Genomic DNA, 10,462 nt, shown 5'->3' with positions numbered 1-10,462 from the left:
TGCAAGAACCCTGCTGGTATTGTTCAAGGCTAAGCTCCACCTGAACATAGGTTGTGTGAGGCAGTTGAACTGAACTTGAATCCAAAACTGGTCCAAAAAAGTATTTAATTTTTTCAGCGAACTTGAACTGTATCTGAAGATAAAATATTTCAGTTGCCATGAACCCAAATTAGAAGTGAATCTCTGGAAACAAATCCTGGTTAGTTTTCCGAAGGTTAATGTTTCAGAACCAGAGACTCAGAGAACCCTTTGAGAGTGCAAAGAAATGGCTTCTAGAAATGGAACTCATTGGGTAGAGAGTAAGAGAAAAAAGGAAGAGGAGAAAAGAGGATTGTGAGATGCTCCTCTCTCCCATTTTTTCTTGACACCAGTTACAAACAAACTGCATCTCTTAGATTGAGGGGAGGGGAAGCTAACCTTAATAATATATGGGTTAATGTGAAAAGGCCAAACTTCACACTACATGAAAGTCTCAAGCAGGGCTGACAGCAGAAGGCATGGGGGGACAGCTTCAGGACTGCTCCTGCCCCCTTGCGCATGCACGTGCACCTGGACTGCGGGGCGGCAGGCAGCTGGGTGGAAGGGCTGAGAGGCTGCCAGCACAGCCAGGCATGGTGGGTGGCTGGGAAGGTGCACGTGCATCCTCCCAGCCCTCCGACTCTGTTGCTCCACGCACCACACTAGACACCTGCTGCGCCTAGCCTGTGACTGCTGCTCCTGGCTGGGGGTGCATGTTGGCAGTGGTGGCAGCAGCACAGGAGATCTGGGAGGCTGCAATAGCTGTGGGCCAGGCGTGGCAGGTGGCTGGGGTGGCACGCGGGCAGCTTCCCATCTCTCCCAGTCAGCTGCCTGCACGCTGCTGCTGCCAGCTCCATGGGGCACGCCCCTGGCCCCGGCGCCTCCTCCGGCGCCTCAGCACTGGAGGCGATCACCAGGGTTGACTCAATGGAGGCACTGGCCCTGGTCCCAAGACTGGAATTAATTTTTAATGAGCTAATTAGCACTCTCATGGGAAGACACATGCAAGGAAAGTGTTAAATGGTACCTACCTCAACAGCTCATCTCTGATCTTTATCTGAGTAGCTGTGCGAAAGGGGTGTTTACTATTATGCCTCTTCACAATTTGAATAGTCTCTCATTATCTATAATTTAGCCCTTATGTTCTGAATAGGAGTGTGCATAATGCAGGGGGAGGGGAGCCAAAATTACACAGTGAACTCACTGGTTTGGCTTTTTAAAGCAGCTTCCAGAATGCTGAATCAAATCTGGGAAAATAAATTCAAACAAATCTTCCCTGCTAAAATGTTGGTGAGCTTCATTTTGGTTTGTACCTTCCAGCAGTTTTCCTGAACATCATCAATCAGGTCCCAAGTGGGGAATGACTTTACCTTGTGGATTAACTCTCTTGACTGCAAGGGGGGATGAAACTAATGCACGCAGCATGAGTGCATCTCCCTGCCCCCACCCTGTAACTACCTGGGATATGGGTCTCCTTTCCTGCCATCCAGTCCTCACAAGGGGAGACCCCTCTCCTCCGCTCCTATCAGTTTCAGAAATGTTTGGAAGGAATAGGTTGCATTGCAATTTGAAAAAGACTTCCCTGGGAACAGGCCCTATTGAATAACTGGGACTTACATCTGAGTAGACCTGTTTAGGATTGCTTCCATAGCTTTTCAGGGCTCTTTTTTTTGCTAAGTCAATTGGGAAGTGTGTAACTCCACCCTTTCAAAGACAATCCTGCCTGCCCCCACAGGAAAAGGAAAACTTACATCTATTTGGGAGGGGGAGGAGGGATTCAGCCAATCATTCTGCCTGTCTGCCTGCACCTGGGCGACAGAGAAGATTTTCATTGAGAATGCCCCATTTTGCAGTGAAATGCTGAGCATCTAAAGGAGGGATTCGGATTGCTCCCCCATTGTGGGAGCAAAGAATAAGGAACCATGAAACCAACAGGCAACTGCAGACTGCAAAGGTAATAAGTAGAGATGGGCATGATCTTCATTACGATCGAAAAAAACCCACGATAATGGCAATCGCGCGATCTTGACTTGGCAAATCGTGATCAGCTATGCCCAACGATCCAGCAATCGGGAGGGGCCTGGATCGGGGCGTCTGTGCTCGGATTGGGGATGCAGACACTCTGGCACCAGTAAGCTATTGCCCTGGCAACGGAGCCAGGGGAATGCCTGAGCTGTGTTTCCCCTCCTTCTATCAACCCGAATGGAAGCCCAGCTTTCCTTGATCAGCAGGGATTCCTTCCACGGCGCAGCAATGCAGGGGGTGTTCTGTAGCCATGGGCACTCCAAACCTTTTTTGCTTTTTGCTTTTTAAAAAAACGGGGCTTTTTTGCTTTTTGCTTTTTTAAAAAACGGGGCTTTGTAGGAGGAATGGCTGTTTTTCTGTCTGTCATTCTGTTTTTAACCTGCTTTTAAAACACTGTATTTTGTGGGGAAACCTCATTTACAGCTCTGTGTGTATGTTTAAAAGGGAGTGGGTAAAAGCTGGATCCAGATGATTTTAAACGAATCCTCATGAATTCATATGATTTTTATATTGAAACAAAACAAAAAGGCTGTCATATTATAGATCATGTCCTAGTCTACAGACAGCAACAAAACAATCATTCATCCACTAATCCATGGCGCTGCCACGGCACAAGAACATGCTAAAAAAGCACGGAGCCGCATGGATCCTCTTGATTTTTAAGTGGGGCCACCCAAAATCCACCACACAATCACAGACCATGTCTGTTGCCACAAATGGGACCAAAAAATTCAGTCATCCACTACTTCATAGAACCGCCACGGCGCAAAAATGCGGTTCAGAAGCACGGATCCGCATGGATCCTCTAGGTTTTTACATGGGACCACCCAAAATCCACCATACAATCCCAGATCATGTCCATAACCACAAATGGGACCAAAAAAATCATTCACCCACCGCTTTGTGGCAGCGCCACGGCGCAAAAACATGGTTCAAAAGCACGTATCCTCATGGATCCTCCTGCTTTTTACATGGGGTCACCCAAAATCCACCATACAAAACCAGATCATGTCCATAGCCACAAATGGGACCAAAAAAATCATTCATCCACTGCTTTGTGGCAGCGCCACGGTGCAAAAACATGGTTCAAAAGCACGGATCCTCATGGATCCTCCTGATTTTTACATGGGGCCACCCAAAATCCACCATACAAAACCAGATCATGTCCAATGCCACAAACAGGACCAAAAGATCTAAAATATGACAGCCTTTTTGTTTTGTTTCAATGTAAAAATTATATGAATTCATGAGGATCCGTGTCTCAGATTCATGTTTTTTCACTGTGGCAGCGCCAAATATTTTTGGATCTGTGTTTTTTATATTTCAGTCTGTGGACCTGGCTGTGATATGTGATTTGATGGTTTGTTTGTGTTTTTCCTATTTAAAAAACCATAGGATCTGCAAGGATCCGTTTGGGTCCTGGTTTTACTTTCTTCCTGTTTAAAATATGCTTTTGGAAGACTGGCTGCTTGCTTTTAAAACTGGGTGGGGAGGAATGGAGGATTCTATCCCTGCGATTTTTTTTAAAAGCTGGCTGATACATGTTGACAAGGTGTCTCTCTCTCTATTTGGAGAGGCAGGGATGGGTTAAAAACTCCCCCCCTGCTCTAAGTGCGTGCGTGCGTGCGTGCGTGCGTGTGAAAACGTCCCCTCCCTGAGGGGAGGCGGCTCGTCGCTGGTTAAAAACTCCCCCCTGCTCTAAGTGTGTGTGTGTGTGTGTGTGTGTGTGTGTGTGTGTGTGTGTGTGTGTGTGTGTGTGTGTGTGTGAAAACGTCCCCTCACTGAGGGGAGGCGGCTCGTCGCCGGGTTAAAAACTTACCCCCCCCTCTGCTCTAAGTGTGTGTGTGTGGGGGGGTGCCCCTCCGCTTTGGCCTCTCCAATCCCCGATTGGAAACGGGACTTGTTCAGGGTGGATCAGTGATCTGGGGTCATCGCCCGCACGGATCCATGATCAGCTTGATCAGTATTTTTTTTTGGATCATGCCCACCTCTAGTAATAAGTTACTAGAACTATAGAAGAAGAAAAAATTGAACATGAAGTAGGCTTGTTTTTTGCACTGGTTGCAGCACTCTCCTATTTGGGAACGCCCCCTTGTGCCACCAACTAATACTCACCTACTATGGGTCCATTGTTCTTCCATGTGTGTGTTATTGTGCTTGAGGAAAAACTCAGTGGATCAATTGTTTAGACTAGGAGGGGTACTAATGGTTGATGCTGCTTTTGGTTAAGAGTGAAAAGAGAGCCTCATTCCCCCAACCCCCTGAAAAGATCTGCATCTGTTTGCACATGCGCACGAGCAATGAACCAAAACAAAAAAACCAAGCAGATCAGTTCTGAGCTGTGACCAGCAGAACCAAAACAAACTACTAATGAAACAGGATGATTCCAGAACCCCAGAAGCCAAAACTGAAATGGAAACTTTGATGTCCTGAATGTGGCATAAATTTTTTAAATCAGAAAATTTATGTGTTGCCATCTTGAGATAATTTTCAGTCTTGTCTCATAAGCTAATTAAATGTCTCAGGCCTGGTTCACACATGCAGGAGAATGAAGTAATAGAAAGGTTCCTGACAAGGTCAGGAAGGCTCCCGCGCAGCTATCATTTCACAGAATGTGTAAAAAAAGTACTGTTCAGGACAGCATTTTTATGAAGGGAACAGGGATATGGTAAAGTGGAATTGTGCAGAAGGGCATTTTTATAAAGTAAATATGGTTGATATGATTGGAGCTCCAATCGTCATTCTGGGTGACCTCTGGAATGAGTCCATGACCTGGGCAATTGTCATGCATGCTCCCAGGTGCCCTCTCTCAGGCCAAAGAACCAAGGCTGCCCTTTGGATACCTGAGGGGCTCTGGATAATGAAAAGACAAGGGAGAGGGCTAGAGCAACAGCAGAGAAAGACTCAGGACAAATCGGACAAGGCACAGGCTAGAGCTCATTTTAAAGCCTACCCTGTGGCAGTGATGGTGGCAAAGAAACTATATTTCTGCGCCACCATTGCATTCCGCAGTATAGACCTGCAGAACTCTTCTGAGTGGTCAGGTCGGTGTCTATTGGGTTCTGTTCTACAGGAGGAGGGGACTGCTCCGCAGCCCTCTGTGATTATTTTGCTAAACGGTTTGTGGACAAAATTTCTCACATTTGTTTCAATTTGGACTCTGCACTAGTAGTCTGGACTGGATGGCCCCAGGGTGCCGAATTGCTCAGTTGTGTGGGATACCTTTCAGATGTTCAGTCCAAGGATGTGGATGTCAATCATGGTATCCTTCTGGACTGTCTTTCAGTGTTGGAGCTGGGACTGGGAGGTGTTGTTTTGTGGTGGTTTTGGTCCTTGAAGATCCAGTTCAGAGTGTGGTGCTGGGGGACTGCCACTTGGCCTCTGGAGTCCAGGAAGGTTCCATCATCTCCCCTCCCCCTGTGCTTTTTCATATCTACTGGGAGAGGTCATTCAGAGATTAGGCTGATCAACCACAACTATGTTGATGACATTCAGCTCAATCTCACACTTCCAGCAGATCCCAGGGAAACTGTGGAAACCATGAACAGATGCCTGGGGGCTGTTTTGGGATAAATGAGGGCTAACAGGTTGAAATCCTGACAAAGAGGTGCTACTGGTGGGGGCTAGGTCTAAGCCAGGAACTGTTCTGGATGGGATTGCACTCTTCATAAAGGATCAGACTTGTAGCTTAGAGGTGCAGCTGGACCTTGGCCTCCTACTGGATAGCTTAGGGCTGCAGCTCCGGCTGGCAAGCCAGCAGCGGCTCTTCCTGGGTGGAAAGATCTTCCTACTGTGGTGCATGCTCTGGTAACATCTAGATTAGATTACTGCAATGCACTTTACATAGGGCTGTTGTTTCAAGGGAGTGCAAAATACCTTGTAATTTGTTTTTTGCAGGAGAAATCCATCATTCCAGATACCGTCTGATGAGGGGCCTGGCTTCTTGTTGCCTCGTTTCCCACTGCTTTCTCAAGAACATGTCTGCAACTCCTTTCATATGAACACAGGTGTCATGTCCACTAGTTATATCATCCAAAGGCTTCTCTCAAATGGACTGATTAATAGAATTATACATACTTAAGAATTATAATACAGGCGATCCTCTTATGACTATGTATCTGGAAGAGTGTTGTTACCTGACTTGTATATGAACAGGCACTGACATGTGGTTATATATTCTATTGGTTTGTTTAAAAAGTTGAACTGTGAGTAAAGTGTGCAAGCAGTTAGATTGTTACAGTGGTGTTTTCCCTTTTTTCTCTAGGAAGAAACAAGGAACAAGATGGACAGCTGTTTGGATGACCTGAGTGGAGCAATAAAGGAGGGAGATGTGCTCCAGGTTGATTGGAGAAAAGAGTGCCAAGTGACCTACAAAGGCATCACCTCCCAAACTCAGGACTGGGAAACCCACGCATCTGGGGCAGAAGGGTTAAAATATTTGGACACCCTGTCAGCATTGCTGAAGCCAGATGAGGGACAAAGGAAAGAATATCTGCCACTATTTCATAAGTACCAATGGGCTTGTGTCCATCCCAAGGAGGGGATACCAAGTAACATCTGTGTCTGTAAAGCATACAGCCTCAAGTTTTTAAAATTTTTCTTTCTTGGTTCTGCAACAGTGCCATGATATGCCATGATATTCCTTTTCCCTATGTATGTGTGCTTTAGAGTGTAAAGCTGTGTTATAGTGAATAAAGATATTTCTCTTGCAAGAACTCATTTCTTCCATGCATTCTCTACAATCTCCTGTCTAACAACAGGACAAAAGGGGGGAGGAGGACGCTAGGAGCACTGACACTCTTGCACACTTCTTGCACTCTTCTTGCACTCAGAGCCCAACCGGTATCCCAAGTCACTGGTGAATGAGAGAAGGGTGACTGAAAATACCTGGTGGGAAGAGAGGAAAGGAGAAGAGGGAGCTCCTCCTATAATCTCATGTGTATCCTCCCTACCTGCTGTGACAATGGCTGCCCTCAAACATTGTCCAGAGTGTATAATTGGCATGAAATACTGTGGCCAAACACTCATATCACTCCAGTTTTGTTCCACCTACATTAGCTCTTAAGTTGCTTCCAGATTTAATTTAAGATGCTGGTATGGACCTTTAAAGCCCTATACAGTCTTGGGCCAGCATGCCTTAAGAACCACCTTCTCCCATATGAACTTACCCATCCACTCCAGTCATCTTCAGAGATCCTGCTTAGAGTGTCCTCATCATTTGAGACTAGATAGATGGCAACCTGATAAAAAGCCTCTTGGTCATGGTGCTGAAACTTTGTGTTGGAAGAGGAGGATCTCTCTCCTCAGGTTTCAGAGGGGGACAAACCAAAGAGTTAGAAAGATAGGAGGTTTACTGTTTACTGTTTACTATTGTTTACTGCTCTGACTGTCCTTTAATATGCAGACTGCTAATCTCAGGATTTCCTCCTCCTGACTTCCTCCCTCTCCCTCCTTCTCTTCCTGGCTTTGTTCCAGGCAACACCTCTCTCCTTCTCCTCCCTCCATCTTGGCAGCATGGATGCAGGCCTTGCCCTGCCATCCATGCCCATCTTTAGACTAAATAGGTATCTTATGATCTGTCTCTCCTCCTTTCCTATCAAAGTATGGAGTTCCCGCAATAAAGAATTCTTATTTCTTTTCTAAATATAAACCGTGTATGCTTTTATTATTTTAAAATCTGCTGCTATATTGCTTGTGTGTGTTCTTTTTAAAATATTTAAGATGTTTTATTGGTTTTAAAGTTATTTGTATTTTACATTATTGTATTAATTGGAATCTGCTCTGAGCCTGCTGATGTGGGGGAGGAGGAATATAAATCGAATACATACATACATACATACATACATACATACATACATACATACATACAATAATATTTTCATTCCTGCACACACACCAGCCAGCAGAACGAGCTCACAACCACCTATAATCACACTTCCTATACGACGATAGACTCTGCTAACAGCCCAAACATGGAATCCTTAAATTAGGTTTCTGGGGCCTACACAACGATTGATTGATTGGAACTCCCTCCCCAGGGAGATTCATCTGTCTCCCTTTATCTTTCAAGCCCAGCATCCTGTTTCAAACAATGGCCAACCAGATGCCCTGTAGGGCTAATAAACAAAGCAAAGAGGCCTTGTAGAACTGATATTCAGAGATTTACTGCCTCTAGACATGGAAATTCCCATTAGTCATCATGGCTAATAGCCATTGATGGACATATCCTCCAAGAGGTAAAGGCATATAATAAGAGAATCCATCTTAGATCATGGCAAACTGCAGATTATATGACTGATTGCACAGCCCTGGGATAGCTTAATGGTCTACACAGAAATGCTGAACATCATGGATCAATGTCAGTCTATAAAAATAACCTGCACAGATATGATTCAGATTGGGACCATGTTGGAATCATAGAATCATAGGGTTGGAAGGGACCTCTAGGGTCATCTAGTCCAACCCCCTGCACAATGCAGAAGAGAATAAGGAATTCAAGCCTTCAGGCCCCTTCAATCTACTAACTGCCTTCAGTCTCAGGAGAAATGTGATATTTGTGTGTTTTTAAGAAATAAACCTCCTCTTCACAAAGGTTTATTGCGGTGGTGGGGATAAATAATGCAACGGAGTAGGCTTAACGTAATCAGTGAAGCATGTACTGAAATATATAGCCATTTTCTATAGGCACGCAAGGTTTAATTGTTTTAATCTCTAGGTTAATCAACTAAATTTACATATGAATATACAAAACTATATTGACAATTGATCCATATAACACAATAAATGTGCAGTTCTGAAACCAGGAGCAATTGTAAGCAGTATTGGCAAACCTAAGGACACACTTGTTTATTCCCTGAAACTAGGGATGTTCACCTGAAAAAAAACACAGTATTTTCAGGATTTAGGTTTTGTGAAACGTACAGATTCTGATTTTCTGGGTTATTCAGGTCCTCCAGTACTATTCCAGTATTTGGATTTCATTTTTTTCCAGAATCCTGAAATTTTCCATGTCTGTTATTCCCTATTGGGGGAATGTTTGTAGGAGTGGAGGTGCTGTTTTTCAAGCAAATGACAACAGAATTGCAGGGATCCTAGTTCTGCCATTCCATTAAAGCCCACCAAGTTTCAAGCAGATTGGAAATCCAAATCTACGGGCTGCTGAACACGGTGCCTCCAGCAATCCTACTTGTCTCCATTGTTTCGTATGAGGAATAAAGTTCTATGCTTTCTTTAGGGCAAAGAAACCAATAGCTAACACAGAAGAGTAACCACTGTCCAAAAGCCTCCAAATGTAAGAAGAACCAAGTCCAACAGAACCAACGTCAAGCCAGAGAATCTCAGCAGAAACATGGGCCAATGTGGCAAGCTCAACACCACCAGAGTTAAACTAGAGAATACAACTTAAGCAAAGCCAAAACAACCTGGCAGGCCAGTACCAAGACCTGCCAAGAAGACACTGACACAGACACCATAAAGTTGAAGAAAAACAGTCCCAGGAGCCTTAAAAAGCTAACCATGAATATTTCTCGAATTTTTCAGGACCCATTTATTGGCATCTTGAAAAATACTGAGTACTGTCCAGATATCCAAATATATCTGAAAATACCAATAAATTATTTTTGGATATATATTTGGACTGGAACTATCCCGACATACAACCTTGACTAACAATATTTTGATTCAACTGTATTTCTCTTATGTGCAATGAAGAAAATAGTGATGATTGCCTTTCTTTCTAATGATGAATGGCAGCTTTTGTTCATTAAATTATAAATTCTTTCCTTTCACATGCAGATTTATTTGGATGAAATTCATTAATTGGTTATAGGCCAGGTGATATTTCAACTGAACCTTATTTAAAAGGTTGACAACCCCAACTGCAAATAAGTAAGTTGGAGGCATTTTGGCTGAAAGCTACAAATTCATTCTCTTTTAGCATAATCTTTATTGCAGAATAAAATTGAGGAGTGGAGAACCATATGCATAACTTGGGAGTGTGCCTAAGTACACAATTAATCAAAATTAGTCAAAGTTGTGCTCTGTTCTCTTTGTCATATCCCAGTTTTCCTGCACTAGTATGAAATGAGAAAAAAAGGTGGCCATGGATCTTTAATTCACCTGAAGATGCCCACATGAAAAACTTCATCTGATTTTACTTTAACTGTGCCTATGCCCTTGCACCAATGATGATGTCCCTAAATCCCTTTCTATAATTGCTGTGCCCATGCTGAAAGTAGCAGTGGAGCAACAAATGTTGGTGAAGTTAAGAACAGAGCAATTAGCAAAACAATTCCATGACAGGGCCGGATCTACGGGGGGGGGCAGAGGGGTAGTCTGCCCCCGGCGCCGCCAGGGAGGGGGCGCCGGGAGCAGCTCCTAGCTGCTGGAGCGTGCAGGCGGCAGTGTGGGCAGCCTCGCA

The 10,462-nt window shown here is 44.4% G+C and overlaps 1 long non-coding RNA gene across 1 annotated transcript; it reads left to right on the top strand.

Moving 5' to 3' along the window:
* The first annotated feature begins 5,946 nt into the window (after positions 1 to 5,946).
* On the top strand, positions 5,947 to 6,758 carry LOC129325874 (uncharacterized). Its single transcript, XR_008596679.1, has 2 exons — positions 5,947 to 6,050; positions 6,308 to 6,758. It is a non-coding gene; the product is annotated as an uncharacterized LOC129325874 (long non-coding RNA).
* Positions 6,759 to 10,462: the final 3,704 nt, after the last annotated feature.

Source organism: Eublepharis macularius, chromosome 3, assembly GCF_028583425.1.
Source record: "Eublepharis macularius isolate TG4126 chromosome 3, MPM_Emac_v1.0, whole genome shotgun sequence".
NCBI lineage: Eukaryota > Metazoa > Chordata > Lepidosauria > Squamata > Eublepharidae > Eublepharis > Eublepharis macularius.
The sequence above is the reverse complement of the archived record's forward strand: the minus strand, read 5'-3'. Positions and strand labels throughout refer to the sequence as shown.